General features: G+C 36.4%; 1 protein-coding gene across 1 annotated transcript in view; it reads right to left on the minus strand.

The window, feature by feature from the left end:
- DLC1 (DLC1 Rho GTPase activating protein) overlaps nt 1-14,865 on the minus strand; it is a 230,734-nt gene that overhangs the window by 172,670 nt on the left and 43,199 nt on the right. The gene's annotated exons all lie outside the window — the stretch shown is intronic.

The raw sequence follows: 14,865 nt of genomic DNA on the forward strand, positions 1-14,865 counted from the left end.
AAACACTCCTTCACATATTCACACCAAATTAATTAATTTTATTGAAAAATACAAATGATGAAGGTTAATGTATGAAAATACAAATGATGAAGGTTAATGTATGATTGAAATGGGAGAGAAGGAATTTCAAAGAAGCCATTTGCCAGCTGAGGATAACTACAACTACTTTCCCTTGTGGAACTTATCAGCATAACTATGTTTTGTCAGTGCTTGGCAGAGATTTCTGTTCTGGTTGGAAATTCTTGATATACATGAAATACGTTAACATTGTAGTAGACACAGCATTGTAGATCCTCTGACTGGAAAGAGGAAAGATTGAGGGCTATTCACACCACAGTCAAACACCTAGTTTATTCAGCTTATTTCCCTGTACTGCATTTGTAACAAACTGAGACAGAGATGATCCTCCAAAGAGCAACTCAAAGCAAGATCTTCAGTTGGATGGACTAAATAATGCTCTCAAGGAGTTCCTCCCTCTCTTTCCCCATTATATAGAGAGTTAACACAGAAGTTAACCAACTAGTCTGCCTCAAAATTCAGGAATATGAAAAACCTTCCCTGGTTCCTGTACAGGTTTTCACAATAGAAAGTTAGAAAATAGGAAGTTCCATTAACTGAGAAATAATATTTTTGTAAATCCTTCTCAAGAAATAGAAATGCAGATGTTATAATTACTTCATTGTGTCCAAAAAGTGGGTAATATAAATGCCAAAATCAGCCTTTTTTGATAGTCATTAAACTGTTTTTCAGGCTAAACAGCAATTTCTGCAGTTAGGATTTCATTAGTGATTGACTGCTTCAAAGGTGTTGCAAAACACGAATTAAATGATTCCTGCTAGAATTAAAGGAATTGTACAGATAATATAGTCATATAAAACATGGCCTACATGGTCTTTATGTGAAGACAGAGGTGATGAAGGCTAGTTAACTAAATCTTAGAAAAGCAGGAATACAAATCTGTCAGTCTGTAGCAGAGTTATGAGCAACATTCATAGCAAAGACCCAACCCAGGAAAGCTGTATTTAAATTTTATTACAACATGATGTTCTGGATTGGTTTACTGAAAAAGCTGAAGAATTTTCAGGACCTCCTGATGAACCTGAACTGAGTTTTGAATGACCCTGAGAGACTATTACCTCAAAACAACATAGCAATCAGTGAAATTAGTTAAATTTCACTTTCTTTCAAACTGAAAACACAATGTCCCGAATGATTCACTGAAACTCCATGTATCTTCATTTTAACTGATGTTAAATTGATGTCTGAAGTTTGAAAATATCAGTTGTTTCATCTAATCGGCATGGGTGCAGAAAGCCCAGCGGAGCAAATAGGGGTGTGCTAATAAAGGAGACATTACCTCCTTTTGGCATAGGGATACATTTTCCATGGTGGGTGAGATTATAGCCAGTTTACCCATCCAGAGTGGAGCCAGTGCTGCTACCAAAACTAGCCTCTTAGACAGTCCCCTAACTGTCTATTTATTTCTATTGGTTTTGCTTGGAAATATACCACTGGAAAGGCTAATCAACCTAAAATTTACACTTAAACCCCAAAAGTTAACTCCCACACCACAATGAGTGGTAGTGACTGGCTGATTTTTTTTAGGATTTTTTTTTTTTTTGTGGGGTTTATTTCAGACTAGAGAGATAACAGGCATTTTACTTTAAAAAAAAAATAATAATATCTGGAGTTTTACCCAAGCAAATTGTTTGACTTATCCTGCCAAAAAAGCATAAACTTGCTCTGTATGTAGCAGACTGAGGATGCTGGAGAAGAATCTGCTGAAATGATGAGGTGGCAAAATATTGCTCAAAGTTATATTCAGGCTTGACACAGCACGGTGGCTTTGCAGGCAAACACCACTTTCAGAAAACAATAATATTATCAGTATGGAGTTCAGCTGTCCTGTTCAGAAGTCTTAGCAATGGTTTGTGGCTCTGACTGCTGTTGACATCAACCTTGTCATGAGAAGTTTTAACATTTTAACTGTAGTTTCTATTTTTACAATTTACTGAATAACACAATAATCACCTTCTCTTTGGCCAGGGCACTATTAAATTGTATACATGAAAGCCTAAACACTATACCAAAAGTTTAATATATACAAATAAAAAAGGCTAATCTTGAGTTGAAAATTCAGTAAAACACATTAAATAAAAATTATTTCAAGATTAATTTATTTTTAGACAATTTTACCCTTGATATTATCTAATAAAATTCCAGGAGCTTTATAGCCTATTTGTCTTTTTTGTATCTCCCTTGTGTGTATATTCTGAGATTTTATTACTGAATTGTGATATGAACTAAAGCCAGCAAGATATTAGCAATTAATTTGTTTTCTTTTGAAAACACAGTATTTCCTTTGCATCCAATCTTTCACAATTTTCCCCACTGATAGCTGGTTACCTTCCAAATTAGAATGCAAAAATATAGATAACATTCATAGAATTATACAGAAATCTTACCTGTATGATTATGAAGCAAAAACAGGCATTAGAAGGTGCCTGGTCAAAGACACCCTTACAACCTTAATTTCTGCCTTAAGGCATTTGCATTGGGCAATTCAGGAAGGTATCATAAACATATACACTAGGTCAACTTGAGATGTTATTTGTATGGAAATTTTATTTTTAACATGTCTCCACACAAAGAGGAAATACTTAGGTCATATACTGGAGAAAACAATATTTCTTTTAGTTTGCATCCTCATTGGTGTGATAAAGGAGCTAGTTAAATATGAATACAGTCATATTTAGCACAGAAAGCACTGTAACTGTTCCTAGAATGAAGGATGCTTGAATTACTCTTAAATTAAGTATTAAAACCCCAAAGTAAAGGTCATATTACGAGAAATCCAAATGTTTTTACAAGCAGTTCACAAGCCCTCTTGTTATCATCAATAAACAATGCTAATAAAATGAAAACACTTCTGATAACATGGTTGCAAATGAAATTCACCCACTCTTTTAGACACTTTCGTAACTTTGGAGCTTATTGAAAAGAATAGCACTGTTTTTTCCCCCCTGGGTACTCCTATGTCTTCAACTGTTTATCTTTTTACTACAAGCTGCTTTGTGCTTGCATTTACAAACAGAGTTTGTTTATTAACATGATGTCCCTATAGCACTCTGCATGGAGAACACCTGGCAATTTCTGAAAATAACATTCTTTGTGCATAATGTTATATTTTTTATTTTGAACATTTGATGGATAAAGAACAAACATGTAGTGGCAGCATTAATCAGAGATCAGAGTATTTCTTAAATGTACTCCCCCCCCCCTTTTTTTTTTTTTAAGGTGGCAAAAGTTTTATACACCTGTATTATCACTTCATTGCAATGATTTTAACCAACTCAAACAAAAGAAACCAGTTAAGGAGTACAACACAAGTTAAGCCTGGATTTAGTACATCCATTTTTTCTTATCAGGGTATGGCAAAACTATTGAAGCAGACACCGTTCACTTCCTTTCTCTCTTAAACCCTGTATTTATTTGTGTTTTTCTCCTCCTCCTGTAGCTGCTTTTCCTATTGTAATCCCTTTCCCCACATACCTCTTTCAGCTGAGTAGAACTGAAGCAAAGAGTACCTTTTGGAAAGAAGTTTGTACTGTTAAGAGTAAAGCCTATTTTAGTTTTACAGCAAAAATTTTGTACAGAAGCAGTTAGTACAAAAGCAACTTTCTGCTTTTAGTACCTTCAGGAGGATTGATTCACTCCCACTTTTCCTGTAAGTGCTCCTTTTCAAAGCATCTGCTAGTTTCTGGGTGAGAGCAGACTGCGATTAGTGTCAGCAGGGTCCCTTGTGCTTAAGGAGAGAAGAGAATGTCCCACCCCAAACAGCCCCCTATAGGGCCATCAGGGCACCACCAGCCTCACTCCCTGACTGTCTTGTGTCAAGATGCTCCTAATTTCTTTGGAGGCTTTGGTTTCTAAAGGTAAGTCTTTTGGTCAGCTGACAAGGTGAGCTTGATTACCCACAAAAGAAAGAGATCTTTTATGGAAAGAGTTGGCTAAGTTTTTTCTGGTATTCTTGATCTGCAGCCAGCTGGACTGACTTAAAAATCTTGTATTAATGCTATGTATTTCAGATGGCATTAAATTACTCATTCTTGTCTCTCCTTGCTAAAAAGTACCCTTTTGAAAAAATATAAAGTTATTAAACCACTGATTTTATACTGTGAAAATTTTCATCTGAGCTGAAAACAAAGATGAATGCAAAATGTGCTATTTTGTAATTAATCTGTTGATTTTTACTAGCAGGTGTATAAATCTGATGTGCAATTTTCATTCTTCTACATTGCAGTGTACAGTCAAAAAACATTGAAAAATACCTAAGAAATCTATCTTTCCATAAATTTTACACTCTACAGTACCATCTTAGAGTCCTGTTCTTCACTATATTGGAGGCATTGCAGGCAAAGAACATTTAAACACAATGAAAAAAACTAAAGTGCTCTCTTCCTTTTTGACATAAGACACAAGGCCTAGATACCAGGAAAAAATCACAGTAAGATTACTATTATGCATCATATTTTTGACTATTATTTAGAATAGACTGAAAATGGAACAAATAGCATAAGCTTGCACGTGCACAGGTGAGGACACATGTTCATGCATGTAGCTATCCCTACACATTCATGCAAGTTTTTGGGAAAGTAGCTTTTTTTCCCTAATTTTTCTTACCAGAACTTTAGATAGCTGACTTAATTTTTCCAAATATAAAGTATTCAATAGTACAGGTTTACGTGAACTTTTTAATTCCTGTTAAACCCAAGTGAAGTCTTCAGAGGCACTTGACTACTATATAGTGTAGTAATTATGAGTCTCACTAGCATGTCCTTAAAAGAAATGTAATAAATACAATTACATCAGAAAATCAGCCTCTGAATAACATACTCTTTTAACAAAACACATGCTTTTTATATTTCCAGACAAAAAATATGGCTGCTTCTGTGGAACACAGTGCTTGCAGGGATAGTGCTGCACCCTCTGGGGAAAAGAGGAAAATGTGTTGGAAAATGACAGAGAGCATAAAATCTAAATATACCCAAGCTCATAAGTTCCAGTAATTGGAAGATTTCAGGACTAGAAGTGAGGCGAAGCTTCTCCATTTTTCTATTTTTCACAGGATCTTTCAAACTCATGCTATTCACAGATACGGCCTCCTCAACTTAATCTTATTTCCACTGTAGAGACTTGCCACCTTTCATGTTCAAAGCTAATGTAATACAAACAAAAGCATTCCTCTTTAGTAACTTCCCTCCTACAGCTGTTTTTGCCTAAACACATATTCAGCCTGTAGGCTGTGCCCTATTTTAGTTCAGGCAGTTTTGATTATAGTTTTCCATTTTTCATGTCAGCCAAATAAACTATCTAGAAGAGATGTTATTTTGATAACGAAATTTAGCAATTGATTATTAATGAGAAGGAAAATCACTCAAAAAACTCGGGGCAATACATTCTGAAGAATCATTACTACATGGCTACTCAGCAGGGACAGCAGGCAATAGTTACTCATGAAGTGGTTACTCTTGAAACACAAGAGCTCGGCGGTAAGAAGAAACTAAGTCAATCAGGGTTGCTTTCTAGCTAATGTCATGTTACCATAAGTAGATATTAATAGAAACCAGACTTCTCAGACTGTCATTACTGTGTTAACATTATACCAGTACTCCTGCAATACTAACGCAAAAAATAATTGGAGGCACTAATTCAGGTAACCAACAGAAGCAAAACAAGCATAAAATTAACAACTCTAAGTGATATATCTTATCCAATGTATAATATAATTATATATGTATACATATATATGTACGTGTATAAATATATATGTATACACATGTAAATATCAATACAATTTCATAAACTACAGATTATGGGTGAAATCCAGATCTCTACCTTAGGAGTTACAAAGTAGTAAGTTAAAAACAAAGTTACAAAACAGTAGCCTTTGTGATGGCACCCAGCTCTCAGTAATCATTCCTAATTTAGCATCATGTCAGGATTATGACTATGAATATTTGCCAAAATCACATTCCATAGAGGCATGGAGTAGAACATGAACATAATCTGTCTTTGCTCGGTGGCAAAAAAATATAGTTAAACATAAAATCATTAATCATGCATTTTCCAGCATAAAAATATTGAATTAATTTCCAGTTTCTTCCTTTAACTTCATATTTTGTACATTATAAATATCATACGACTTCTAAAAGTCACCTCTCATGACTACATTTTTATAGCTATAGCTTAGCAAAGTAAGCAAAATGCAAGTGTTTATGTTTACTGAACCCTATTTCTATTTGATATGAGGAGAAAAACTTCTGCTTTCTGGAGAATACTATGACAGTAATCTGAGCACTAATAGACTGAAAAAACACTGAGATTAAATAGAACTTTGATTAAGTAAATGTAAGTGATAGACAAATAATGCTGCATGTTTTATATTATTGCAAAACTACTTCAGATCTAGTAATTTTGTGTAAAATCAACAAGAAAATACTTCAGTGAACTTCTTACTGCTTTCCTGTTATGCTATAAATCAGAGTAAATCATGGCAAAATAGTGACTTTTAATCATCAGCAATGAAAATAAGCATTAGTGACATGAAATTTAGCTTGGATATGTGTCTATCGGCATGTGTTTTACAAATACACAAATAAGTGAGCCTATTTGTGTACTTATATTTCATATCCCTATTTTATAGATTGGTGGAAAGGGAGTTGTTTTGTTTTGTTTTAGTTTTGCAGTTAAATCAGAGGGAGGGTTTTCCTTTTAGGATATCTGTTCTGGTCTCTGTAATTTCATTTAAGCCTAATTTTAAAGGCTTTTTGATTTATCAGACTAAATATTTGAAGTAAATTAAGACAGAAAAAATTATGCCAATGATCACTCACAGGGGTGCTCATATCTACTGAAATCAAATGAATTAAGAATAATTTATTTGAGACTGTGGAAAGTCTAAACTCCAAATTGTATCACCTGAAAGGAACAACATGTGAGAAAATGTGAGTAAAATGGTCACAAATCACTGAGTCTCTGAGTTTATCTATTATTATCCATTGGATTTTATAATATTAAAAATGTTATATCACAATTTTGTTATCTGTAAAACAATTAGTCTTACTGAAGACTTAAATTTCCATAATATTAGAAATTAATTTATCTGGGCGGTACAACTGATAATTTGTAAATCGATATTTGAACTATGACAAGTTATTCGGACTGCAACTGTCTGTTCATCCAGTTTGGAAGTGCTTAAGAATAAGAGTTACAGGTGTCTGGATTCCTGCATAAACACTTAAGACACCCCATTCTTAAAAGCAAATTCAGACTTAGGGAAATATAACTGAACATATGACAGACACAGAAGATTTCATATATTTGGCCTGTTAGCATACTTCATAACTTACTTGTGATTTGTTCCTCTTGAAGACATGACACACTCCTGGAAACACAAAGTTGAGGATAATTATGAGCCAGCAATGCAACCTCATGGCAAAAAAAGACCAAAAGTATCTGGGCTGCACTAGGAAGAATGTTGCCAGCAGGACAAAGGGGTGGATCCTTCCCCTCTATTCAACCGTGGTGAGAGACATCTGGGTTCAGTGCTGTTTCCAGTCCTGGACTCCCCAGGTCAAGAGAGACATGGACATACCAGATCAAGTCCAGTGAAGATGATTAAAGGATTGGAGCATCTTTCATGTGAGGAGAGGCTGAAAAAGCTGGAACTGTTTAGGTTGGGCAAGGCTCAGGAGGGATCTATTTAATGAGTGAATATGAAGATAGAGCCAGGCACTTAGCGGTACCCAGAGACAACACAAGAGACAAATGGGAACAACCAAGACACAAGACGACCTAAGAAAAAAACCCAAACAAACAAACAAACCAAAAAAAAGGGCAACTGAGCAGTGGAATAGGTTGCCCAGAGATTTTATGGAGTTTCCATCATGGAGATATTAAAAATCTGACTGGATGCAGTCCTAGGCAAACTGTTCTGACTCTGCTTAGAGTAGCCAATCTCAAAAGGTGTCTTCCAGCCTCAATCGTTTTGTGATTCTGTGATAGTTTTTAACACTTCTTGCAACATGCTTTTTAAAGTGGACAGAAATGATATAGTGTAACATTTAGGACATTTTGCTCAAATCATTCTCTCCACCTGTGATCTTCTCACCTCAATTTCTTCACTTTTGTCAGTCTTACGGTTTAAAAGAGACAAAGAATAGGTACATAGACAAAATGAAACAAAACAAAATAAGGCTTATAATACATTGGTTGGGTAGAACTTCAGAGGTCTCTAGACCAACTTTCTGCTCAAGTAGAGCCAGCTGTGAGATCAGACCAAGCTGTTCAGGGCTTGCTTCACTCAGGTTGTAGAAATCCCCAAGGACAGAGAATGCACAGCCTCTCCGGGCAACTTGCTTTCATCCATAACTGTCATCATGGGAGAAAAACCCAACCCTTTTCTCTGTCATTTAATTTAGAGGTCATCTAATGCATTTCAAACTTGGAAGTAAGGAATTTACAAGTGGGAAGCTAATCCAATACTTTCAATTTTACATTGCGCTGAGGACAGTATAAAAAGGAAGGTGGGAGATTTGTCTTCCAGTTTACCAATGAGAACTTAGAAACCAGGTGATGGCTACTACCTGTATGAAGTCTATTAGTGACATTCTACCCCATGATACCTGAAGATACTGCAATAGCAGCACTGAGCAGTCTCCTGAAATTAATGGGATTCTTCCCATGATAGCAGTGGACTTTGAATCAAGTCTAAGACAGACATGACAATTAAAATCCACAAACCATTGTACACTCTAACTTCTCACAGGAAACAAACAGAAGTGCTTGTCTTACATGATTATTATGCTACCCTAGTAAATGAAGAGTGTTAATACAGGTTGCACTGTCAGCTCAATCCTTGTAGATAAGGTATCTGTTCATTAATATGATTGCAATGTAAAAAAATGAAAAAAGCCTACAGAAAAATGCAACAACACCCCACCCCCCCCGCTAATAATACCTTAATCAATTTGCCTATTATTTGTGTGCATGGGGAGAGAGTCTCCACTGACGGTTTCAAGTCCAGTTAATGTAACAGGTTGCAGAAAATTTTCTATATTCACTTTTCTTTGCAAACAAAATGTTTGTGTAAAAGCTAGGAGGCATTATAAAACAAATGTGCTGTTATACAAAGATTATAACAAATCCTTATGTGAGAAGAGCAGGTATAGCTGGTTACTTAGCCTTGTAAATCTTGCCATGGGGGCTTAGCTTGAAGACATCCAAGTTTTCATCTGGTGGTTGGTTTTTTTTTTTGTTTTTTTTTTTTGTTTGTTTGGTTTTTTTAAATTAAATATTTAACTGCCTCTGCCTTTTAGTTTAGTTTTATATTACTCTTTTGAGTCCTGTGGGTATTTATACTTCTATGTATTTACAAGTCACACACACATGCACTCTGATTTGTGCAGTAAAAAGCACTTGTACATTGAGAATAAGTTTAATATTTGGTATTTTCTAAATGCAGAAATAAATATAACAAGTTTAAATGGAGATACTGATTAAAAGAAAAATAGATTGGGTTGGCTCATTACCAAAAGTTGCCTGAGAATTTTTATATATTGGATGACAAAATGTAGGAACGTTCTGTAACAGTCTGTAACTCACTGAAATCATCCCAGAGCTTACAGCATCTAAGAAACTTGTCATTATTTAGATATCTATCTAGAAACAGAAGAATCTGCAGTTATCATTCTGAGTTTTGGTAATATTGCTCAAGTTAGCAGTTTACATGAGAGATTCACTAGGCCTCTCTGCTAAACACAGTTTCCAATCCCTCTCATGTCTGGAGGAGGCTGTTAGAAGAGAAAGGGAATCAAGGAAAGCCAAGATAGGGTGCATTTAACAAGAGTATTTTCTTCCTCTGTATCCTGAAGCATGACTAGACTATGGAGACCTCTGTAAAAAGGCAAGAAAATATGGAACTTCAGAGCTGATGATGAAAAGAATGAGGTGGAGGATGCAATATGGAGAGAAGAGCTCAGGTTCTTGTACTGAAAGCTGTATGACACAGGTACATACCAACCACACTGAATCTCAGGGAGTCCAAGCAACCCCATGTCTGAAAGAACACCCAGGATCAAGGCACAAAAAGTGTGAAGCCAAGTGCATAAGACCTACTTTGAAAGAGTCACCAGTTAATCTGCTCTACTGCAGAATGGACCTACTTCATTTGTGCAGTGAGGAAAGTATGACAGCACCACTTGAGAATCAAACCCCATAAACCACTCTCCAACTTCTTCCAGGTGAGAAATAGAAATTACTTTCTTAGATGGTTAAAATACTAATCTATCAATTTAAGAGTTAAATTAAGAATGCAGGTTGAAAGACGCAAGGCGATGTGATGTGGAGTGTGTTGCTCTATGTATGACATGACAAGACGCAGTTACAGTCCTATTGTCAAGATGGGCAAAATGGAAGACAATTTTATTTTTTTGTGCTATTTAGCAGCACTGAAGTGCAGCACTGCAGATCAGATAATAAGGCTTGTAGAATAATGAAGGAACAAATAAGTTTTGTTCCTTCACCACTAGGGTGAAAAAAATACTAAAAATGTAAGACAATGGCTAGGAGACTGGGAAATATTGATGCTAATTCAAACAGGACACTTTTGTGGTACAGAAAACTACAGAAATGCAAAAGTGAAGTTAGATGTAGAAGAGCAAATTTCACAGAAGTTTCATAACATGCAAAATTTTCTTAAACTGTTAATTTTCTGTCCCTGCATAGATCATCCTTTCATAAAAAGCTATTTGGGAATCTCTTCTAAATATTTTGTGTTACTTCTGGTTCATTTAATCAGGAAAAGATGCACTAACTGAAGAGTTTTAAAGTCATGCAAGTGACCTGAGAAAATTATTTAAAGTTTTTCTTCTGCTTACTGTTGTGGCAGATGTAGCAATGGATGATGAAGGCTGTTGCCAACTTCCAGAAGTTATAACAATGTCATGTGTTTCTTGTGCAGATGTTTCGTGACAAATACAGGAGGGAAGCTGAGAATTTAAATTCTTCTCTAATAAGACTGAATTTGTTTAGAAACAGTGAACTTAAAAAAAAAAATAGTGCTGTTTCTTTCAGAGGCAGAATGTTCTCTGCAACAAAAATACTGGAACTGATTCTCAGCATGCTACTTATGTTTGCATGTGACTTTTATGTCATAATTGATGTAGTTGTCACTATATAGAGAAAAACATTTGTAAAACTGAATGACCTTTTTACTGCAGGGCCTAATCAACATACCCCACCCCCCACCCCCAATCACTATAACAGTGATGGTATTTATATCACATGCATGTTCCAGAACAAAAGCTTGACTAGGGAGACCAGTGTCTCTTCCTACAACTAAGGATGATCAGAAAAAGTTATGGTCAAACATTATTTGAAAGTCCCAAAGCTCAAAGATCTACTTGCCTCCCAATTTTGCCCACTACACCGCCGCAAGTCTGGTGCTTTGCTGTAAATCCAGGTATCCTGCATAGCTCCTCTATATTTACTATCTGGAGACTGATCATTAGCTATATAAGTGCACTTGATTTTCCCTCTAGCAATGAGCTGAGCTTTTTGCTATGCCTCTCCATGGACTGTGTAGACTGCTCATTTCTTTCTTGCAAAGATCCTTTTCGATACCAAGACAAACTGCAATGGATATTCACTACTGTATAGCAAATCCACTACTAAACCTTACAATAGTCAAATCATTGACTTGATGACTTTATCATTAACCCTAATGATAAGGTTAATATCATTCACCTTATATGATATTAATAATAGTTTAGTACTTCAAGTGTGATCAGAACTCCATTCTTTAGTAACTTTGTTCTGTTTATAGTTGTACTCCAAATTTAGTTTTAAAAAATAGATATCTAAATCATGATCTGATACATGTAATGATTTCATGGTTACTTTAGTTTTCCCAAAATTCACAGTTCTGTTACAAGTTTCTGTTCCCTTATCTACTTTCCCAGGCCACCCCTCACCTTCTTTTGTACCGGCACTAGCTTCCAATAGTAAGCTAGTGGGGATGCAGTTGAACACGGTCTCTGGGAAAGGCATAGGGCTGAGCAGGCTCAGTTCCCTAGTCTGGTTCTCCATGCAGTTGTGCAAGAATCGGTGTTGACCAAGGAAGGCCAAACAAAGGCACGACAAAAAGCTGTAATGATTTTTCTTTTTTACTATTTTTTTCTTTCTTTTCAAGAGCCTGAATTTATGTTGGTGCAAAGTGACCACATAATTGCAACCTTGTTTTTATAGGCTAGATTATGCTGATTTTACAGACATTGTAGGGTCTGGGGGTTTCTCAAATGTTTTTCTTCAGGACACCACTACAAAGAACTTAAGGGAATCTGCACACTTGTAACTTAGTTGATGAAGGTCTGAAAGAGAGGCGTATTGTGAAAAAAGAGCAGTCAACTGCTGTCTCCTGCCCCTCAATTCACCCATGTATCCCTCTTTAGTTTTGCCAGTCTATGCAGCTGATGAAATGCCAGAGATATTTTTATGTCACAAGTTTGTAGGAGAACATGATAGCATGAGAAAATCCATTGCTAATTTTTTATATGCAGTGAAAGGAGTTTAAGTGCCTTGTTTTCTTGGAAAAGAACTCCTTCTTTCCCATGTGAAAACTGGATTGTCCTGGTGACAATTACTTTCTTATTAAATTACTTCTGCACAGTAAGATTTAAACTAAGGCTAGTTTTGTATCACAATCCCCAACACATTGATACTTATGAGAACTGTTATTGGTGACTGAGGTAAAAATCCTGATCTTGAATGAGGATAAAATTTGTATTTGTGAATAAGACTGAACCAAAGTTAGAGTTCAGGTTTGGGTTAAGACCCAGCACTCTTGAATTTTCAGAACTTGTCTCAGCAAAAGTGTTTTAACATAAGGGTTCAAAAGTAGATGTTCTTAGCAGACTTCTTGGCTTAAGTATATGGAAGCCTAGTTACAGACAAATCAAGCCCCCCAAACTGGGTCTGGGATCTAATATGTGGGGAGTAGAAATGTTAAGGGAACTGTTACTCCTTTTCAGCCACATGAAGAAAGATTCTAGACAGCATGAAAAGTCTTCATAGAGCACGCTTTCTCGCTCTCTCTTGGAATTCTTAGCAGTAGTAATAAATGGTAACCAGAGGTTCTGAGAAAATACAGAATCAGAGGAAGCTAGATCACACTTTATACGGCACACATCATGTTTTACAACCAAGATATTTCCTGGATTAGATATCCAAGATGCTGCAGTCATGTCAGCTTCTCTGAAATCCTGCACCAATTACGAGATGCCTTCTGCAGAGCTGATAATGGCCCAAATTGGGTAAAAACTACCAAAAACCCCTTGTTTACCTCAGACACCCCTTAATAGCTGCTGTCTTCTGTATATTGTCTGAAATTCATCAAAGCTAAGTGTCTGACCATGTGGTAAGTGGTTGACTGGAATTTTCTAAAAGTCTGTGGTTCAGACAAGGAATTCTGCTTTTCTTTATAATATATTCAGCTATTTCATGTATGCCTTTGAAATATGTTTATGTACACTGGAATTATTGTAGCTATTAAATGTTACTTAATGGGATTGATCTGTGCACAGTGCACAGCATTGAGGGCTTGCTCAGACGCACACTGGCCTGTAAACTAGCCTTTAGGGTTGACTACCCATTCACATCAAAGGACATAGCTCATGTAACACACAGCCAAAAGACAGTTACTCTGAAAGCCTCATTCTTCTGGAACTACCTTTTTAAATCCTTGAATTGATTATGCCCTAAAAAATTTTGCTGCTTAGATTTTTGTCATTCACTTTAAATACTCATTTTCTTTTATCATTTCAATTCTAAATCCTTAGAAGCTGTCCCAGTTGCACCACATAACTGCTACTAAAGTGAATTTCCATAAACATTTAAATGAATACAATCTGTATATTGTTTTTAACATTCACTGCTTTTTCAACAGTAAGTTCAGCTTCTCAAGTCTAGTGACTATTTTCATCTGAAACCATCAACACTAACTGCTTTAAATATTACCCAATATTAAATATTGCACAGTTATATACACTATTTATAAGCTAACAATAGAAAATCATAGAATCATAAAAAATACAACTGGAAGAGATCTTGAAATGTCACGTCACCTGTCTCCCTCTCAATAACAGGACTGTTGTACTTGACAGATGGTTCTCCAGCTCCTCTTACAAACCTCCAAAACTGCCCCAAGCAAAGGTTTTATTCCACTGCTACCCCTAATCCTAATGCGGTATCAGAATCTTTCTCTAGCTTGAACTCATTAATTCTTACTTTTGCCAGTTTTTGGTCTGCATGACAGAATTTTCTTTTCCTTGGAGATGGTATTATGTTCCCTCCCCAGTCTCTTGCTCAGGCTCATTCCTTCTCCTCCACACCACAATGGCAGGGACTGGTTTCTTCCATCTCTGGCCATTCTCACATCTTTTCTTGAGTCTCTCCCGGCCTTTCTTCCTGAAAAGCGACTTGTAAAACCCTCTACCTTCACCACTGGCTAAAACTGATGTAAAAAGCGCATCACTAGGAATGGAAAAGCACTGTGTGCTCAGGACATTTTCCTGTTGTGACAGCAAATAAATGTCAGCTGAAGCCATTTCCCCTCCCAGCATCTGTGAGGTGGAAACCACTAGTGCTGACAGAGGCCTGCAGGCAGTAAGCGGCTGTCAGTCAGCAAGGTAACAACAGGTGGGTAGAGGTGGGTGGTTGCGAGGAACGGTTGGCGTAGGGCCAGTCTTTCCTTGCAGGCTGTGTGGCTGGCAGGCAGTGATCACCCGCAGTGGCCGCCACAGCCCT

Source organism: Falco peregrinus, chromosome 2, assembly GCF_023634155.1.
Source record: "Falco peregrinus isolate bFalPer1 chromosome 2, bFalPer1.pri, whole genome shotgun sequence".
NCBI classification, from domain to species: domain Eukaryota; kingdom Metazoa; phylum Chordata; class Aves; order Falconiformes; family Falconidae; genus Falco; species Falco peregrinus.